Genomic DNA, 21,930 nt, shown 5'->3' with positions numbered 1-21,930 from the left:
GGCAAATTGTGCGCATGGCAGTGACGGATCGCTCAGTGACATCCCGAACCATAGCACAGCACATTGCGTCTGTAACGCATCATCCAGTGTCTGCACGTACCATTCGACGCCGCTTACAGCAGAGTGGTCTGTCCGCAAGACGTCCATTGCTTCGTCTATCATTGACGCAGAACCACAGACGTCTCCGTCGCCAATGGTGTGATGACAGACGGATGTGGACGGCAGAATGGAATGACGTTGTCTTTACTGACGAGGCACGCTTCTGTCTGCAGCACCACGATGGTCGGATTCGAGTGTGGAGACACCGTGGAGAGAGCATGCTGGACAGCTGCATTATGCACCGCCACACTGGTCTTGCACCGGGTATTATGGTATGGGGCGGTATTGGATATTACTCTCGCACGCCTCTAGTACGCGTTGCCGGTACTTTAAATAGCCGGCGCTTCATATCCGAGGTGCTCGAGCCAGTTGTCCTTCCTTACCTTCAGGGCTCGGCCACAGCCGTATTTCAACAGGATAATGCGCGACCACACGTGGCACGCATTGTCCAAAGGTTCTTCGTCAATAACCAGATTGAATTTCTTCCCTGGCCGGCTCGCTCTCCGGATCTTTCGCCGATAGAAAACATGTGGTCCATGGTTGCTCAACGAGTGACCCAGATTACATCCCCAGCTGCCACACCAGATGATCTTTGGCAATGTGTGGAAGCTGCTTGGGCTGCTGTACCCCAGGAACACATCCAACGTCTCTTTGACTCAATGCCGAGACGTGTGGCAGCGGTGATCTCCAACAATGACGGCTACTCTGGCTACTGATTCTGGCAGGAACCACATGTCACAGACGTCTGTAAACGTAATCATTTGATACTTGGTCAACATGTTATCTACAAAATAAATTTTGTTGTGCTACCTCTTGTCTTTCTTGATGTTGCATTTACGGTGGCCAGCAGTGTAGATCGTTTTTAGGCCTTTAGCACTAAGAAATCTTATAACAGGCCGTACTTCACAGTCGGCGGGACTCAAGATTATCGGAGGCATCTTAAACACTCAGTACACAACGTAAAGAATGAAGAATCAGACTGTAATGGCGTCAGTGCGTAGATTAAGGTACAGGCTTTCAAGTAAAAATAAAATTATTGAGATATCTTAGCACGTCTTTTTTTTAATTTCAAAACGGTACTTACTTAAAAAAACACGCCTCGTACAACAATAGTTGCCGAAGTTGGCATGTCGTCGGAAAAGAACCCCAAGGGATTCCGCAGAGTGATAAGGGAGAGGCAGATGAAATATTAGCGTTTCTGCAAGATGAGCCAGTGAAATGTGTGGTATCGTATACGCTCGACTGCGCGGACAATGTATATGAGAAGTACAATGATTACGATACGTGCTTAACAAGTGAAGGTGATACTGAAATAGCCGGCCGCGGTGGCCGTGCGGTTCTAGGCGCTCGAATCCGGAGCCGCGCTGCTGCTACAGTCGCAGGTTCGAATCCTACCTCGGGCATGGGTGTGTGTGATGTCCTTAGGTTAGTTAGGTTTAAGTAGTTCTAAGTTCTGGGGGACTAATGACCACAGCAGTTGAGTCCCATAGTGCTCAGAGCCATTTGATACTGAAATAGGTGTCGAACCACGAAGTTCATCAGCCTTGTCAGACAGGGAGCCACAAATCTCGTCTCGAGTGAAACGTAGTGAAGGGCAATCGTTGTCCAAGGGGCGCGTGCTAAACATGATTACGTACATGCAAGATCATTCACAGCTTTGTAAAAAAGAAATTACGGACAGATTTCGAATTAAGTCCGCAGCAATATGACCGTGTAGTGCATAAGAAAAAGTACGTATATTCAAGGGAGGGCATGGCGCACGTTTTACAAAAACTGACGTTTGTACTTTTCGAGGACGCTCGATACAGTTTACAGGATGCGCATGATTGTGACCTACTACATTACGCACAGCAAACTGCGCGGGACATGGATCACAGTGATTCCAAGGGAGACAGTGGACGGCTGCGTAACTTCAAACAGGGCTGCAGAAGACCTAAGATAAGAAGATACGGAAGTTTCAAACAAAACTTCAATTGACGATGCACAGCAAATTACGGAAACAGCAAACTTATCCCTTTGTTAAGTAAGGAATCTGTTTTATCTGTTTTCTACTCCGACCAATCAGAATTTGAAGAGGAAGTGAATATGAAAGAAACCGTGGAAACTAGAGAAGCCGAGAGAGTTTATCAAGATCAACTAACATCAGTGCCTTAACGCATTAGTGTACAGTTACGGCGATTGGATGGTAAATTGGCTGGAAAGTTGTTTGTTGGGCTGCGAGAAGTTGGAGGTGCCCTCCCCCGTTACGACTCTTTGTCGTGTTCCTGATCTTTTCAAGGGCAGTAGTGAATATTTACGTCACAGCAAGCAAGAGCTGGAAAACGGGCGTAAGAGAACTGCAGCTATGGTATGAATACTGCTTTTGGTCAAAGTAACTGGCTGTTGGTTGATTCCTAGTCTGCGCATAAAAATCATATTCGGTAGAGCAAACTATCCGTCCTTAAAAGAGTGACATTTCAACTTATGCCACGTGTGGAACCACTGGATAAATTCAGCCTCTGGATGCTTGTTTTTTCGGTACCTGTAAAACATTTTATCGTACTGTCTGCAGCTACGCCTGCTTTCTTGATAAGCTCCATCACAGACTGTTTCGCATTCGGTTGCATGCCATCACATTCCTTAAGTTCTCATCGCTCCGTTGGACCAGTATGATTCTATATGCATTATTTGAGAGTGAATACATACTTCAGCGTCGTGTACGGTTTGTAACTTCCAAGGACTTCACCTTCGACCCTGATGGTGCGAACCTTTGTCATCACTGTAGCGCGCCATTTTTGATTCGGTGTTCGTGCAAGTTAATGGTTTGTTTTGAACATTTCTTGAAAGTCGACGATGTCCATTTTGTGAAGTGTAATACAAACATCCCGTATAAGGTTGATCACTGCACCTCCTGGACACTCATTTCTGTTCAAATGGCTCCGAGCAATATGGCACTTTACATCTGATGTCATCAGTCCCCTAGAACTTAAGAACTACTTAAACCTAACAAAGCTAAGGACATCAAACACATCCATGCCCGAGGCAGAATTCGAACCTGCGACCGTCGCGCGGTTCCGGATTGCTCATTTTCTGTCGTCCACTTGATGGACATGGTGAGTCATTAGCATCTACTATTTTTCTTGTCAACTGTCAATACAACACTTTCAAATGTGAACTTGTGACCTCGCAATCAAAGGGTTCCTTGTAAGTAGTGTTGTAGCGTGGCGTGTGTGCTGATTATTATGAACAGGACATAAAAATGCAGCGTTCATAGGCTATATTCGTTATCTGCTGTTCTTTCGCTCCCTCTAGTGTAAACGCTTGTCGGCAGATAAAAGCGACTGCGACTGACAGTGAACACTGGCGAATGCGCATTCCCTTGTGTTCGCCTCCACTCTCTCCGGTGTACCAAGCGAGGTGGCGCAGTGATTAGCGCACTGGACTCGCTTTCGGGAGGACGACGGTTCAGTCCCGCGTCCGGCCATCCTGATTTAGGTTTCCCGTGATTTCCCTAAATCGCTCCAGGCAAATGCCGGGATAGTTCCTTTGAAAGTTCCGCAGCGTATAGATTAAATAATAGCGTCGATAGCACCGAACCTCTGCTCGTGTGCCGGGGCTCTATGTATCCCTCATCTTGTTGTATATTCAATGCTCTATTGTTCAGTAAATGGTATAGACTGCGAATAGACATACTAGGCACGCCAAGGTTTTTCAACGACTGCGCTGACAGTGGGAGCAGAACACAATCATAGGCTTTGGAAAGGTCCTATAAACTGCGAGCAAATACTACTTGTCACTAAGTGAAATCTGCATGTCAGTTACTAAAGCGATGTCAGCAGAAGTGCCTCGACCTTTTCTAAAACCCTATTGCCCGTTTGGAGGAAGATACTGATTCTATTCACTATTACAATTATACGCTCTAAAGATTTGTAAAAACATGATGATAATGTTAGTAGCGTATATGATGTTGCTGCTTCCCACTCTTGTCTTGTAAATAGGGACAATGCGACCAGTTTTCAGCTCCGGAATATCAATGAGAGTGTACGATGCTGCATGACTAAATCTGAACAGTTACCGTTTTCCCACCTCTGGAACCAGCCGCATCATAATATAGAATATGTTGTCCGGTCTGGGAGCGGTATTCGTATCTTGTGCCAGTGTCCTGTGAAGATTCTTGTCGCAGAATGGTTCAGTGAGATGATGAAGCTGGTCATCCTCCAGTTGGACGTTTTCCATACCGTGTATCACTGCCCGTTCGGCGCGACGGAGTGTGAAATTGCAGTCAGAACGGGTGGCGAGCGCATGACGAATGTATCACACCTAGCGGACGTTCTGAGAATACGATTTATATTATTTTAAATTATTGTGGATTGGTTCAGACTGTCACAAAGGATTTACCAGCTGGTCCTTTCCTTTCCTTTCTTTTCAATAGGTACTTGGCTTTCGCCTGTACACGATTGAATTGCACATAATGTTCAGACGTTGGGCGTCGCCTATAAGCTTCCAAAGCTGCCCGCATTTCTGCAATAGCAGTAGTACAATCTTCATCCTACCAAACTGGTGAAAGTGCACTATGTACTGTGGAGGAGGAGGAGATTAGTGCTTAACGTCCCGTCGACAACGAGGTCATTAGAGACGGAGCGCAAGCTCGGGTGAGGGAAGGATGGGGAAGGAAATCGGCCGTGCCCTTTCAAAGGAACCATCCCGGCATTTGCCTGAAACGATTTAGGGAAATCACGGAAAACCTAAATCAGGATGGCCGGAGACGGGATTGAACCGTCGTCCTCCCGAATACGAGTCCAGTGTCTAACCACTGCGCCACCTCGCTCGGTCACTATGTACTGTCCGCGCGGAACGAACTACAGCGTGGTAGCGCGGTATCGACATAGTGATCCATCATTTGTAGTAAATTATCATAGTTTTCGCAGGCGTTGTTGCGTTCAGCATAGTTGGTCAGTTCCTCCGCAATCTTCACTTGACATGATCACCAGTTGACCTTGCTAGTATTCCATTTCTACAGTGGAAGAGTACCGGCATGCGCGCAATATGGTAGTATTATCAAAATTGGTTGGTGGTCCATGCAGTTTCATGCAGTACCGGTACCCCCCACGTGGCGGCTATCGCAGTGGTAGGCGATGAGAAACAAATGTTCACAGAACTGGGTTGTTGCATTGACCTGGTGAGCCGAATAGGTGTACAATCATTTAGTATTGTAAGGTTGTCCTGTTCTGTTACCTCCGCTATCAGTGTTCCTATTCTGTCTCTACGTGACGGATCCCAAGCTGAATAATGCACAGTGGCATCACCTATTATTATCTTTGGTTGCTCATTAGTGCAGATCAAATCACACAATCTATCACAATTTATATTCGCATCTGGTGCTCGGTGTACTGATAAGAGATTTATATACCGAAGAGCTAAAGAGACTGGTACACCTTCCTAATTCTTATAGGGCCCACGCGAGCACGCAGAAGTGCCGCAACACGATGTGTCATGGACTCGACTGATGTCTGAAGTAGTGCTGGCGGGAACTGACACCATGAATTCTGCAGTGCTGTCCATAAATCCATAAGAATACGAAGAAGGGGGTGGAGATCTCTTTGGAACACCACGTTCCAAGTCATCCTAGATATGCTCAATAATGTTTATTTCTGGAAGGTTTTGGGGCCAGCGGAAATATTCAAACTCAGAAGAGTGTCCTTGGAGCCACTCTGTAGCAATTCTGGACGCGTGTGGTGTCACATTGTTCTGCTGGAATTGCCCAAGTCCGTCGGAATGCACAATGGGCATGAATGGACGCAGGTAAACAGACAGGATGATTAAGTACGTGTCACCTATCAGAGTCGTACCTAGACGTATCAGGGACCCATATCACTCCAACTGCACACCATTACAGAGCCTCCACCACGTTGAACAGTCACCTGCTGACATGCAGTGTCCATGGATTCATAAGGTTGTCTCCACAGCCGCACACGTCCATCCGTTCGATATAATTTAAACGATACTCACCCGCCCAGGAAACATGTTTCAAGCCATCAACAGTCAAATGTCGGTTTTGACGGGCCCAGGCAGGGCGTGAAGCTTAATGTCGTGCGTCATCAAGGCTACACGAGTGGGCCTTCGGCTCCGAAAGCCCATATCGCTGATGTTTCGTTGAATGGCTCGCATGCTGACACTTGCTGATGGGCCACCATTGGAATCTCGAGCAATTTGCGGAAGGGTTGCACTTCTGTCATGTTGAACGATTCTCTTCAGTCGTCATTGGCCCCGTTCTTGCGGGGTATTTTTTCGGCTGCAGCGATGTCGGAGATTTGATGTTTTGCCGGATTACTGATATTCACGACACACTCGTGAAATGGTCGTTCGGGAAAGTCCCCATTTCCTCGCCACCTCGGAGATAATGTGTCCCATCGCTCGTGCGCCGACTATAACACCACGTTCAAACTCACTTAAATCTTGATAACCTGCCATTGCAGCAGCACTAACCGATCTAACAACTGCGCCAGACACTTTTTGTCTTATGTAGGCGTTGCCGACCGCAGCGCCGTATTCTGGCTGTTTTGAATATGCATGCCTATATCAGTTTATTGTGGCACTTCAGTGTGTTATGTCCAGTAGCCTTTCAAGTCACTCCTACTGCATCACCAGTTTCTCACAGATCTACATGCAGGGGCGTGTAGTCAGTTCCATGTTTAATCAAGATAGCAGTATCGCCATATCCATCATCGCGATCTCTTCGCGGGAAATGATAGCCCGGAATTGAAATATGCTGAGTCGGATGTAGCACCAACGCAGACTGATATGTCGCGCCGGCCGAGCGGTTCTAGGCGCTTCAGTCCGGAACCGCTTTACTGCTATGGTCGCAGGTTCGAATCCTGCCTCGGGCATGGATGTGTGTGTTGTCCTTAGGTTAGTTAGGTTTAAGTAGTTCTAAGTCTAGGGGACTGATGACCTCAGATGTTAAATCCCATAGTGCTCAGAGCCATTGAATCATTTGAACTAATATGTCGCGTGTTTTGGGGAAGCCAAGCAAACTGTCTTTATTTGATCTCAGCGAGCGCGCGTTCCACTGTAATAGACGTTTAACAACCGTTACCCAATAAGGACAGAGCATGAAGTGAGCGTTGAAAGAAAGACTTCTTTGATACTTGTTCCAAATGCAGAGGTCGTAAGCTGTAGCGGCGGGATAACTTGATGGACTATCATCAGTACGTTGTCACAAACATGTCTGACCAGATTATCTGTAATGGGCGAATTGTCCGGCAATCCATTCTGTTTTGTCTGGTAGGGATTACCGGAAATACGACCTGTCACATAGACTCCTTGATAAAATTTGCTGTTTCGGTTGTTAAAAGACAGATTGCGTGATCCCAGGTAAACCATTTTTATGTATCATCAAAAGCCTTAAACATAACAGCGAAACATCAGCGATGTACCGCGGATGTAAGCAACCATAATGATCAGTTCTTTAGTGTAGTTCAGATTTTAATCAGCATAATAGCATATTCGTGCTGGTTTACGTTCAAGGATATTAATTGTGCTGTACATATTCTGTAAAAAGAATTACAGAGCTTGTGCTTGTTCACCCCCTTCCCGCCATTGCAAGCGTCTAATGCATTCATAGTCTGACGTCTCCAGTAATCCCCTTCAGTGCATTGGCAATTTTCTGCCAATTGTATTGCTTTTCCTGCCGCATTCGTGCTGTGAATCTCTCGGATCCCAGAAGCACGTAAGGTGTCTATATTCTTCTACCAGCAACAATACATTTTCTTCGGTGACCACAACGTCCCTCATGCAACACATAACAACAACGACGACAATGACGACAACAACAACAACAACAACAACAACAACAGAAGCTGGCAAGAAAGCATACGAAAGATTTCCGTGCGGCTAGGGGAGAGTACGCGAACTGTCTTTGATGGTACGCTAAAAGGTCGGTAACCAGCGTAACAGTGGGGCACACAAGTGAAGGCAAACTGAGCACGACCGAATGTCGTTTGCTGAACGCGCGCGCCTGGCGTTTACACCAGATAGAATTCTTTTTCGGCGTTGCACGTCCGCGTGCAGTCGATTCCGGGTAAAAGGGGGCTTAATGCGTATTAGCAGAAGCACGACTGCGCATACCATTTGGAATTAAGGGGTGACTCCGGCGATCCACTCCAGTCGCTGTCGGAATCTCTTAAGGGGCTCCGGAACGCCCTATACTTGGAATGTTAAAATAACACTTATAAATTACATCTTTCCTCACAAAGTATTTGAGGTAGGAAGTTGAACTTTTTACAGATTATTTATTGGAATATGGGCTACAACTTAACACAGGGATTTTACAAAATTTTAGTTCAGTTATTAAAGATGATTTTTTCAATTGTAATGAAAATTCACAACATTTTTTTTGCAATTTTTTATTTATATATTCAAAAATATACAGTTTTTGGGAAAAGGCTGTGTTAAATTATGCAGAAGGTACTGTGTAGCATTTACTGAAAGTTTGAAACAAATATGTTTGGAAGATCCTTAGAAAACATGTAATTAGTATGAGAAAATAAAAGTTTTGGAAATCGAGCGACAAAGATTGGATTAACTTTTTAGTGCATTCCAGGTCCATAGGATGGATTATCTTCATCCTCTGCAAACTCCTCCTCCAGCTTCCTCTTGTTCCTCCTCCTGTTTACTCTTGCTTGTATTTCTAGACTCTTTACAGCCCTGTCTGCAGCCCGAAGGCGTTCCTTGTCTAAAGCAAGCATCGCTCGTTGTGGTGTTCGTAGATTTTGCTACCATTTTCTTCAGTTGCAGTTACTGCAACACTGTTCCAAAAGGTGGTCATGTATGAACACTTATCACATTTCAGTTGTATTTCACTAGCAAGTCCTACGTGCTTTATTATGGAGAGTTCCAGACCAACTTCACTACAATGAATACATCTTACACAGTTTGAAAAAATTCCTTTGAGAACCGACATATCAAATATTTCATTCACATCCGATTCGCCCATAAAACATTCATAGTTTTCACTCATTGAACCAAGCTTCTTCTGTGAAGTATTTTCTTTCCCACTTTGACTGCTATGGGCAGGTGTACTTGAGAGGTTAGGTTCACTCACTTGGTTATCGTCTTTATTGTTTACAGTAATAACACATACCTTTGGCTTTCCAACATTTCTCCTTTTCTTAAAAGCCTTCAGAGGATTTCTAATAACTTTACTTTTACTCATTATTATACTTCAACAAAACAGAGACTCAAGAAACAGAATTAATTACGAATATTTTCGGGATAACGACAGAGTAAATAAACATGAAACAATCGACAATCACACCAGCGATATATATTGAACCATCACAGGTTAGCCACAACACATACTTTATCTCACATCACTAAAATGTACCTGATGAACACGGACGTTAATAATAACACCATTTGACAGCAGTTTAACAGCGCCACAGTGGGTCACGCCCATGTAGAACACATTTCAAAATTTTTTTAAAAATAGTTGTAGTCTTCGGAATTGAATAAATTATATATCTATTAAAAGGTAATAGTCTGCAGATTCAGAAAACGCAAAAAAGTAAAAATTGAACTTTTCATGATTTTGAGCCTTTCCGGAGCCCCTTAATGGGTTTTTCTCCTTGCAAGACGAACAACGCCGTCGTAATGGAACTCGTTGTATTGGACTGTTCAGCATTCACGCGACGCTTTTCTGCTGTTTCTTGATTCGAGTCACGGCCCATGGAGGCCTCCGCTGAACTTTCGCGACCTCTGTCGTCAGTGGAACGCACCAGAAATGCGACGCTAACGAATAAGGCGCAAAATGCTTCTCACGTTTAAATTTTTTATCTCCGTAGCGAAATCGCTTCCACTGTCACTATGTGTGATCAGTTCATTCACATAATGTGTCTAAGAACTAAATCCACTTCTGCTACCTGAATAACCGAGAAAGAAAGGAATACGCAAGAAAAGTTGGGAGTGCTTCACGAGAAGTAATAATTGAAGAAATCCACACCCAAACTGAAAAACTATCTGAACCTCTCAAGAAAAGGAGAATTTCGTTTTATGGTTGTTTGGTTCGAATGGACCCGGAAAGGCAATCTTAAAAAATAAAATTGACCATTTAAAAATCCCAAGGCACAAATCAGTTAAAGCGAAAAAGGACTAAGCGGAAATGAACTTCAGGCGGACCAATTTTTCGAAACAGTGTTAGGAAGTTTGGAGTTTCCAGGAAAAGTTCATAAAGCGCATTATTGTATGGACAAATGAAAGAAGAAAGTAACAGCGCGAAATTATGAAGAAATAGCGGAAGGACTGAAAATCAGACAATAAGCCGAAATCACGAGGAAATTAATTTACATGGGACATAGATGGCTAAAATAGAAGAAAAGTGTGTGTATGGCGGGAAGACATACAGGGATACACCTACTTAGCATAATATAAACTGTATTTTCGATATGAGCATCAGTGTGTCCGTAAATACATGGTCATTTCAGTATAATTCCTTATTACATCTCGATTATCCCTCACTACGAATGTACCGCATTAATAATTGTCATTATTATTGCTATTATTATTATTAGTCTGAGAAGAGACTTGATTCATTGTAGCGGTGCCTGTGTTTGGTAGATCAGAAAAAAAAGTGACTCGGATAAAATAGGATGAGACCAAAAGTACGTTAGCCGATTGCGACAGATGTCGCTCTCGTACGACATTCAACACCCCGTTCGTGAAACTTTGGACCTCGGTTTCCCGAAAAAAACTTCGGAAGCACGTAGTACTAGAGCAACATATGTACTGCAGTCGCGCGAAAAACGAGCAAAATTGATGCATCTGCGGTGTACGCATCCACTGTGAGACACCGTATAGTATTTGTAAATCTATAGCACTTCTCATATCACGAGGAGTTCTGCAAGTGTGAGGTGCAGTCAAATGGAAACGAGACAGACATAAAAAAAGTAAGCATACTGTTTATTATTTCAAAAGTAAGCGCCATAACTGTTAATACATCTGTCACACTTTCAGACACGACGGAAAATGGCTTCCTGGAAAATGTTTGCGGCTGTCTACGGAACACCGTGGTCGTACCCACGAGTGCAGCTCTTCGGCCGAATTGGGAGGGCCGACATGTTGGCAAGGTTGTTTCGATTACGCTGCAGAACTTTCAAAAAAAAAAAAAAAAAAAAAAAAAGGCTCTGAGCACTATTGGACTTAACATCTTAGGTCATCATCCCCTATAACTTAGAACTACTTAAACCTAACTAACCTCAGGACATCACACACATCCATGCCCGAGGCAGGATTCGAACCTGCGACCGTAGCAGTCCCGCGGTCCCGGACTGAAGCGCCTAGAACCGCACGGCCATGCAGAACTTTCGCTGGAAAACGCTTTACACATCCTCCGTGGAACACCGATCTCTTCCCGTGCAATTTCCGAATTTTTGGAGTCCCAAAGAAAGATATTCGTAGCCATTGATTTGCTTCGCTTGAAGAGCTGCACACTTGGATACAATCATGGTTCCGTAAACAAGTGCAGACATTTTTCCATGAAGGCGTTGATCGTTTTGTCTCACAGTCGGATAAATGTAATAAAGGTTTTGGAGACCACTTTTGAAATAATGAACCGTTTAGTTCTTTTTCCCCATCTCTCGTTTTCATGCGACTGGCCCTTATCGTTACATACTGAAGAAGGACGAGTGCAGAATCGCGGTCTGGGAGAGTCTTGGTGCTCGGTTCCTATTTCAGCTAGGAACGTTGGGTGAAAAGCTCCTGTTATTCTCGGCCATAATGGCTATATTTTTGGTTTAGCCCGGATCAGCAGTCATTTGTATAGCCATTCGATCGTCTTGTCTTACTGCAGCTATGTTTCGGTATATTAAGCAAGGTTTGAACGACAAACTTAGCTGGCGCCCAGGAAAATTGTGCGAATCGACTAGTTACTTTTGCAAGAGATTTTAACTGGACTAAAATTAATGCTTAGGTGAAGGCACCATTTGAGTGTGCACCGTTCGGATTTTACATGCAAAAACAGTCATCATTAAAGAGCGCAGAACCGAATCTCGAATAGATCAGGTAGACAAATGGATAAATTCAAAACGATTTTTTTCAAATCCCGTAATCCTTATCCGTTGTCGATATACGATGATTTAAAGCAGAGCTAAATGTAAGACGTAAAATTCTTTCTTGTGAGTTGAATGCACGCAAATGACGCAAAATGAATCAAATAAATAAGAGTTTTTGTGAGGTTTATTTTTCACGCGCACTATTTCTATGTTTCAAACTTGTGCGAGTCAGTTCAAATTTTGTAGTAAGTTAGACAAATATATGTAATTAATGGTCTTTGTTTTGTGAAAGTTTTATCCGTTGCCACGAGATTAGCTACGTGGTTAGAAAAACAATAAAAAACGCACATCGGACCAATCATCGCCTGAGTCAAGAAAAACGACGTCGGTTGCCAAGGTATGACGGTCTGATGTGAAGATTATGGTAGAGTAGAAGTTGGGAGCCAGAATAAAAAATGCTACTGTCGTAGCATAAAAAAGGTGAATATGTCCTGGGCAGAGTTTGGGATGTGGAAAAAGAGAACTAGTTTTTGGACTTATCTGGCAACGTCTGGGACATTCAAATCAGAACATCTCGCTTTTTTGTGAGTTTAACCTACTCCCCCAGCGCAGTGAGCGCTCTTTGACCCAACCCCTGTTACTTGCATGGTGAGGGTTGTAGGAACAAATAAACAACCTTATGTGCTTTTAGAGAGTGGGGTGCATCTACAGTAGAAAGTATCCGAGAATCAGCATGGATTTGCAATAGGAAATGTCTAAGAGTGGGTGTGGATCAATAATACGGAGTATCTCAGACTGGGGATCCATGCATCCTATACTGTAATGACAGGTGGTTCCATATTGCACGAAATGAGAAATTCAGTGTTGGATGACATGATGGCATCATGTAACATGTAACATTATTAATACTAAGAAATACACTACTGGCCATTAAAATTGCTACACCACGAAGATGGCGTGCTACAGAAGCGAAATTCAACCGACAGGAAGAAGATACTGTGATATGCAAATGATTAGCTTACAAGAGCATTCACACAAGGTTGGCGCCAGTGGTGACACCTACAACGTGCTAACATGAGGAAACTTTCCAACCGATCTCGTAGAATATGAAACGTCCCCTTTGAACAATTATACATGACTGTGCTCAAATTGACACACAATATTTTTAGTGCAACGCAATCTGACTTTCAAAAATCCCTACAAAAGAATGGCCCTGACTAACATTAACCTATGCGTTTCACAAATCGCTTACCTCACAAAAATCTTGGGTACTCGAACTACTGCAATACAGCGAGCGCCACTACTGCCAGCTAAATAAAAGATTCAAACTACTGAAGGCACTAACTACTGATAGGCATAGTTAGCAAATGAAAGATTTTGATAGAGAACAAACAATGTATTTACCTTAATAGTGTTCAAAAGTCATAATTTATATAGCAGTTCATGACATCCAGTCTTACAAATTTCAAAACTCCGCCATCTCTCTCCCCACATCCACCACTGCTGGCGGCTCACCTCCAACTGTGCAACGCTACGCGCTATTAACAGCCAACTGCCCAACACTACAATGGTCAACAACAATGCAAACCAGCCACAGACTGCACACAGCACAGGCAGTGATTTTCATACAGAGCGCTACGTGGCGTTACCAATATAAAAACCTAAACAGCCTACTTACAACAAAAACAGCAGTTGACCGGCGTTGCCTGGTGAAACGTTGTTGTGATGCCTCGTGTAAGGTGGGGAAATGCGTACCATCACGTTTCCGGCTTTGATAAAGGTCGGATTGTAGCCTATCGCGATTGCGGTTTATCGTATCGCGACATTGCTTCTCGCGTTGGTCGAGATCCAATGAGTGTTAGCAGAATATGGAATCGGTGGGTTCAGGAGGGTAATACGGAACGCCGTGCTGGATCCCAACGGCCTCGTATCACTAGCAGTCGAGATGACAGGCATCTTATCCGCATGGCTGTAACGGATCGTGCAGCCACGCCTCGATCCCTGAGTCAACAGATGGAGACATTTGCAAGACAGCAACCATCTGCATGAACAGTTCGACGACGTTTGCAGCAGCATGGACTATCAGCTCGGAGACCATGGCTGCAGTTGAGAGGTGGCATGAGCCCCCTCTCATATTTCTATCTTACGATTTTCCTCTCTAATTGCATGCAGTGAAAAGTCGCTATTCCTTCACACGCGGACTTCCCACGCAGCGTCTCTCGTCACCCGGGTGGTCCGGTGACAGGCGGGCTCTGCTGATCTGGAAAGGGTTAAGCCGACGGGTGTGAGGAAGTCGAGTGAATGCTTTGCAGACGCCGACATTGTCAAAAGACACGCCCGGAGGGGTCTGAAGTAGCGGCTGGGCTAGAGGTTTCGTTACTTCGCAGAAACTTAGCGAAAACACTTTCTGGCGGGCTACCAGCGAGGCGTGGGAATGACTTGTGTACCCAGGCAGTTGTGGCGGGAAAATTCCTGCGCTTTCTGCAAAATAGTAACTGTGATTGGCTTGCTCAGGGCATAGCTCCGTGCCGTAGCAAAATCAGCGCAGAAATTGGCGCCAAGAATCTCCATTGGTGGAATGGTAGTGCTCCAGCAATAGAGTGGAATTTTCCGCCGGTTTTCGAGTTGCTGATTGGAACATTTGACCACGGCCACTGTCGTGGGGGCGGGAATGTTGTGTGTCGGCCTGTACGGGTGCTCTAGGGAGTCGGCTCTCGCCTTTCGGTCGAGGACGTCGAAGCAACCAGCCATCGCCTCCGGTACGCCAAATCGTGTTCTTGCAGTTACGAAGACAGATTGGTAAGGTATGTCCACAGCACCGGCAGACAGCGATTTTCCTAGGTGATAATCAGAGCTCAGCAGAGCGCGCTCTGTTCGTCTTTTTCCAACTTTGATCTGTCTTGGGTAGCAGCAATTAATGTTGGGTTGGCTATGTGTTTTCTCTTAAGATTTGAGTTGCAAGGAATTGGCTCCACATACCACTTCATCATAATCCTCACAATCTAGTTCAGGGACAACTTCACATTCACAGTGTTTGTTTGAGTATCCAATTTGAGCCAACTTGATGTATTGTAAAGTTTCATGTGTTTTTGTTTATTATTTTGTGTTTAGTCTTAATAAATCATATTGTTATTTTTGGACAGAACTTTCATTCTGTTAATCGGTAGAGCAACCCTATCATTCCTCAGTATGTTAATGAAACCTTCGTTTATTTAACTTATTTATCAAATTAAATTATTGCATGTGCCAAACTCTCTTCTACTCCACTGGCAGGGTTGATTAGAGTCAGTTCGCGTATTTTTTTTTAATCCTTGTGCAACAGCAAAAGTCGGAGTTAGAATAGGGGGGGCTTAGAGCATCATTTACATATGTAGATTCTAGAAGAATTTAGTGTTAAATACACTGCTAGCCCTGGCACCTCGCACAGTTACCCTTAACTTTGCATCACAGATAGGAGCGCCGGCGATGGTGTACTCAACGACGAACCTGGGTGCACGAATGGCAAAACGTCATTTTTTCGGATGAATCCAGGTTCTGTTTACAGAATCATGATGGTCGCATCCGTGTATGGCGACATCGCGGTGAACGCACATTGAAAGCGTGTATTCGTCATCGCCATACTGTCGTTTCATCCGCCGTGATGGTATGGGGGTGCCATTGCTTACACGTCTCGGTCACCTCTTGTTCGCATTGACGGTACTTTGAACAGTGAACGTTACATTTCAGATGCGTTGCGACTCGTGGCTGTACCCTTCATTCGATCCCTGCGAAACCCTACATTTCAGCAGGATAATGCACGACCGCATGTTGCAGGTCCTGTACGGGCCTTTCTGGATACAAAAAAAGTTAGACTGCTGCCCTGGCCAGCAGATTCTCCAGATGTCTCACCAATTGAAAAAGGGTGGTTAATGGTGGCTGAGCAACTGGCTCTTCACAATACGCCAGTCACTACTCTTCATGTCGTGTTGAAGCTGCATGGGCAGCTGCACGTGTACATGCCATCCAAGCTGTGTTTGGCTCAATGCCCAGGCGTATCAAGGCCGTTATTGCGGCCAGAGGTGGTTGTTCTGGGTACTGATTTCTCAGGACCTATGCACCCAAACTGCGTGAAAATGTAATCACATGTGAGTTCTAGTATAGTATATTTGTCCAATGAATACCCGTTTATCATCTGCATTTCTTCTTGGTGTAGCAATTTTAATGTGCAGTAGTGTAGAAAAGCAGAAATGTCAAGATGTTTTGATTTAAATGTCTTTGAAGGGGCCAGATAAGGCAAGAAGCTAGTTCCCTTCTGGTATTTCCGTAACTCTCCTCAGGACGTATTCGCCTTTTTTTATGCTAGGATAGGAGCATTTTTCATTCTGGCTTAGTATCTGTGGACCACACAGTTAATAAGTGGCAATCAGTGCGTGAAAGGTGTGTGTGTGTGTGTGTGTGTGTGTGTGTGTGTGTGTGTGTGGCTCCCCAGCAGACACGGCGCCTGGTGTTGCAGGCTTGCGGTATCGCCCCGGCTTCCTGCCGCTGCTATCTCCAGCCCCTGCCCCTGGCCGTGCCGCCGCCACCGCCCACGCAGCAACCGCCGCCAATGTGAAGGCCGCCTTCCAGGAACGCCGCCTCAGTCCCATCCTCGTGCCACAGCGGCCGCGGGGCCTGGATCACTGCGCGGGTGAGTACACACTGGATACTGTGGAGACCACAAGCGTGGCGAGTACGCGTATGATGCTGAGGGTTGCATACATTGGAAATCAAGGCGCCGCTGTTCGCTCCTTTCCGCTGCATTTCGGCGAGTATGACGAGTCTGAGAACAGGAGTGTGAGGCTAGTCGTAGCTTAGTGTGGAAACTGAGTGCACGATCCTAGCGTTGAAAAGAAGCACTGATAAGGTAAAAAAGAAAAGAGTGAGTCTCGGGTTCATCTGGCTTCTAACAAAGCTATATGTTAATACATTGTCGAAGGTGTAACACGAAAATTAAGTGATGAATTATATGCAACAACACAACTGCTCCAGTAGAACAGTGATGCTTGGAAAAGGTTCGGTGTGCAGTAGCTGCTTCAGACGAGAAACATAAAAAGCACATCCAGTGCGAACAAAATGATGAAGTCCAGTGTCACAGCTATGGCCCAACGACCAAGAAAGCGCGCAATTCGTGTATTCTTTTGGGCATTGCAACTTACGTGTATCGGCTAATAGCAGGTTTTGTAACTGATCACTTATTTCTGTAATTTTTCCGACGTCTGCTGTAAAATTTTTTTTTATGGTAATGAACCACCATTTAGTGAATACACGTCGTCCTCGTGTCCGGTTTTCTTCCGCTGTCGTCACAGACCAGTTAACGTGTCGAGAGCTCGTATACGTCAAGGTCATTGTTCGAAAAAAAAATGGCTCTAAGCACTAGGGGACTTAACATCTGAGGTCATCAGTCCCCTAGACTTAGAACTACTTAAACCTAACTAACGTAGGGACATCACACACATCCACGCCCGAGGCAGCACACATCCACGCCCGAGGCAGGATTCGAACCTGCGACCGTAGCAGCAGCGCGGTTCCGGACTGAAGTGCCTAGAACCGCTCGGCCACCGCGGTCGGATAATTGTTCGACATTCTCTGAATATACACTAGAGAGCCAAAGAAACAGGTACAGCTGCCTAATATCGTGTAGGGCACCCGTGAGCACACACAAGTGCCGCAACGCGACGTCACATGGACTCGACAAATGTCTGAAGTAGTGCTGGAGGGAACTGACACCATGGATCCTGCAGCGCAGTGCATAAATCCGTAAGAGTAACAGAGATTGGAGATCTCTTCTGAACATCACGCTGCAAGTCATCCCAGATAAGCTTAATAATGTTAATGTCTGAGGAGTTTGGTGGCCAGCGGAAGCGTTTGAACTCAGAGGAGTGTTCCTGGGGACACTCTGTAGCAATTGTCGACGTGTGGGGTGTAGCATTGTCCTACTGAAATTGCCGAAGTCCGTCGGAATGCACAATGGGCATGAATGGATGCAGGTAATCAGACAGGATGCTTACGTCTGGATCACCTGTCAGAGCCGTATCTAGATGTATCAAGGGTCCCATATCACTCAAACTGCACACGCCCCATACCATTACAGAGCCTTCACCAGCTTAGTCCCCTGCTGTCATGCAGGGTCCATGTATTCATGAGGCTGTCTCCATACCCGTACACGTCCATCCGCTCAATACAGTTTGAATTGAGACTCGTCCGACCACACAACATGTTTCCAGTCATCAACAATCGAATGTCGGTGCTGACAGGCTCAGGCGAAGCGTAAAGCTTTGTGTCGTGCTGTCATCAAGGGTACACGAGTGGGCCTTCGGTTCCGTAAGCCCATATCGTTGGATGGTTCACACGCTGACACTTGTTGACGGCCCAGCATTGAAATCTGCAGTAATTTGCGGTATGGTTGCACTTCTGTCACGTTTAACGATTCTCTTCACTTCCGTTGGTCCCGTTCTTGCAGGATCTTTTTCCGGCCGCAACAATGTCGGAGATTTGATGTTTTACCGGATTCCTGATATTCGCCGGCCGAAGTGGCCGTGCGGTTAAAGGCGCTGCAGTCTGGAACCGCAAGACCGCTACGGTCGCAGGTTCGAATCCTGCTTCGGGCATGGATGTTTGTGATGTTCTTAGGTTAGTTAGGTTTAACTAATTCTAAGTTCTAGGGGACTAATGACCTCAGCAGTTGAGTCCCATAGTGCTCAGAGCCATTTGAACCATTCCTGATATTCACGGTACACTCGTGAAGTGGTCGTACGGGAGAATCCCCACTTCATCGCTACCTTGGAGGTGCTGTGTCCGATCATGCTGTGTCCCATAGCTCGTGCGCGGACTATAACACCACGTTCAAATACACTTAAATTTTGATAACCTGCCATTGTAACAGCAGTAACCGATCTAATACTTGTCTTATATAAGCGTTGCCGACCGCAGCGCCGTATTCTGCGAGTTTACATGTCTTTGTATTTTATTACGCATGCCTATACCAGTTTCTTTGACGCTTCAGTGTTGTTTACGCATTAAAATTATGTTCAGCAATATTTGAAATATAATGCGAAGAACAATCAAACAATTTAAAATCAGACATGGTAAAATAGCCTAGTGCATGTATTAGACTATTTTACCATGTCTGATTAATGCACTAGACTATTTTACTATGTCCGATGTTAGAAGTCCAAATACGCAATAGCTGTTTATTGTGCTTTCACTGTATGACGACCGGTTTCATACCCTGGAGGTATATCCACAGATCATATAAAACTAATACTTCATGTACCACAAAGACTTTGCGCTCACCCTCGTAAAAATGAAATACATAAGCGACGACGGAACGCCACGTGGGCAGCTAATTCTTTCAATATACACTGATCAGCCAGGACATTATGACCACCGGCCTACTTTCTATATTAACCCGTCCAGGCGACAGCACCGTCACCTGTCGAGGACTGACTGTTAGTCAGACACGCGCACGGTGCATGTAGTATCAGTGAGCGTGCTGTCCGTGTGTGAAATGGGGAAGCCACGTGATCTGTCTGAGTTTGACCTAGGGCAGATTGTGACGACCCGGAGGCTCCGGACGAGCGTTTCGGAAACTGCATTGTCTTCTCGGGTGTTCGAAGAGTGCAGTGGTGAGTGTCTTCAACATATGGCGAAACCAGGGTTCAAATCACGTCCAAATGTCTGGGGTTTGGGTGGCCTCCCCACATTACAGATGTTAGACGTCGTGGGCTGGGCAGATTGGTAAAACATGGCAGGCGGCTAACTTTTGTGGGCCAGACATCAGACTTCATTGCTGGATATAGTACAATATGTGTGAACACACAGTGCACCGAACACTACTGGCGATGGATATCCACAGCTGACGGTCCATGCATGTTCCAATATTAACACCACACCATCGGCAACCACGGCTGAAATGGGCATGTGACCATCGGCACTGGACGTTGGCGCAGTGGGAGAGCATCGCATGGTCTGATGAATCCCGATACCTTCTTCATCGTGCCGATGAGAGGGCACGAATCCGTTGTCTTCCAGGGGAACAGCTCCTTGACACCTGTACTGTGGGACAGAGACAAGCTGGCAGCGACTCCAGTATGCTCCGGGGAACATTCTACGCCGTGGCCGAGCGATCCTAGGCGCTTCAGTCCGGAACCGCGCTGCTGCTACAGTCGCAGGCTCGAATCCTGCCGTGGGCATGGATGTGTGTGATGTCCTTAGGTTAGTTAGGTTTAAGTAGTTCTAAGTCTAGGGGACTGATGACCTCAGATGTTAAGTCCCATAGTCCGTAGAGCCATTTGAACCATTTGGAACATTGTAGTGGGCATACATGGGGCTATTGGAGCTCATGCAAGACACCACGACGGCCAAGGACTATCGTACAGTGGTTGCAGACCACGTACACCCTGACGAACCTGTTCCCCGGCGGCAGTGGCATTTTCCAACAGGGTAATGCTCCATGTAATAAGACCGGGAGTGGTTTGAGGAACACAGTGGCGAGTTCCAATTGATGTACTGGCACCCCAGCTCCCCAGATCTAAACCTGATCGACCACACCTGGCATGTGATTGAATTTGGCGTCAGAGCTCATCGTCTTCTCGCCGAAATTTACGGAAAACAGTGACTTGTGTACGCAGATGTGGTGTCAACTCTCTCCAGCGATCTACCAAGGCCTCAATGCTTCCATGCCACGATGCGTCGTATCGAAGGTGAACATAACGGCTATTAGGTAGTTGGGAATAGTGTTCTGGCTGCTCAGTGAAGAAATAACGAAGCTGATTCGCTCATCGGGACGGCAGCAACAGTTGGTGCCTGCGCGGCGACCCTCTAGACTCTTGGAGAGCGGACCTGCCTTGTTGAGGAGGCTCTCTCAGCGCTGCTTACGCCGGACAATGGCGCGCTCGGCCAGAGGACGGTGCTAGTCGCCGCCTCCAGCGCCAAATATTGACTTGCAGGCAGGCAGCCGCCTAGCGTTTGGCGGCAGCTGCGCCGTGCTGCGGCTCTCGTCTGCGCCGGGACCGCCACTGGATGAATATTCATATCGCAGACACAGCCCCGCCCCAACTAGACTGCTTGCGCCGTAGCTGCACCGCGCCCTCCACTCGATGTTAATTCCCGGGCGGAAAGCATTTGTGCTCCCATTAGCTTCGTAGAGCCAGGCTCAACTGACGACGCCGCTCCTAAGTGAAATGGGCTATCAATCTTAGTGTCATCAACTGGCAGGTAGGCATCGAGAAGTGAGCCTCTGCCCCCCCTGTAAACAGTCCCGCCGTAAGTCGCCGACATCTCGGCGGGCTTCAGCGGCTTTTTTGTCGAATTCTTCCAATGACAATAATCACGGAATGATTTCGAAAACGAATCGGAAAACTTAACAGTAAAATTTATATAATACTCTACTGCCCATTAAAATTGCTACACCAAGAAGAAATGCAGATGATATACCGGTATACATTGGACAAATATATTATACTAGGACTGACATGTGATTACATTTTCACGCAATTTGGGTGCATAGATCCTGAGAAATCAGTACCCAGAACAACCACCTTGGCCGAAATAACGGCCTTGATACGCCTGGGCATTGAGTCAAACAGAGCTTGGATGGCGTGTACAGGTACAGCTGCCCATACAGCCCTAATACGATACCACAGTTCATCAAGAGTAGTGACTGGCGTATTGTGACGAGCCAGTTGCTCGGCCACCATTGACCACCCTTTTTCAATTGGTGAGAGATCTGGAAAATGTGCTGGCCAGGGCAGCAGTCGAACATTTTCTGTATCCAGAAAGGCACGTA

General features: G+C 45.8%; 1 protein-coding gene across 1 annotated transcript in view; it reads left to right on the top strand.

Moving 5' to 3' along the window:
• LOC124622075 (guanine nucleotide exchange factor for Rab-3A-like) overlaps positions 1–21,930 on the top strand; it is a 500,693-nt gene that overhangs the window by 352,633 nt on the left and 126,130 nt on the right. The window contains exon 4 of the mRNA XM_047147648.1: positions 16,618–16,791. The gene's annotated coding sequence lies outside the window, so the exon portion shown is untranslated. The remainder of the gene's footprint in view (positions 1–16,617; positions 16,792–21,930) is intronic.

The sequence above is a fragment of the Schistocerca americana genome, chromosome 7 (genome assembly GCF_021461395.2).
Source record: "Schistocerca americana isolate TAMUIC-IGC-003095 chromosome 7, iqSchAmer2.1, whole genome shotgun sequence".
Lineage (NCBI taxonomy): Eukaryota > Metazoa > Arthropoda > Insecta > Orthoptera > Acrididae > Schistocerca > Schistocerca americana.
This window is presented reverse-complemented; position numbering and strand designations above follow the sequence as displayed.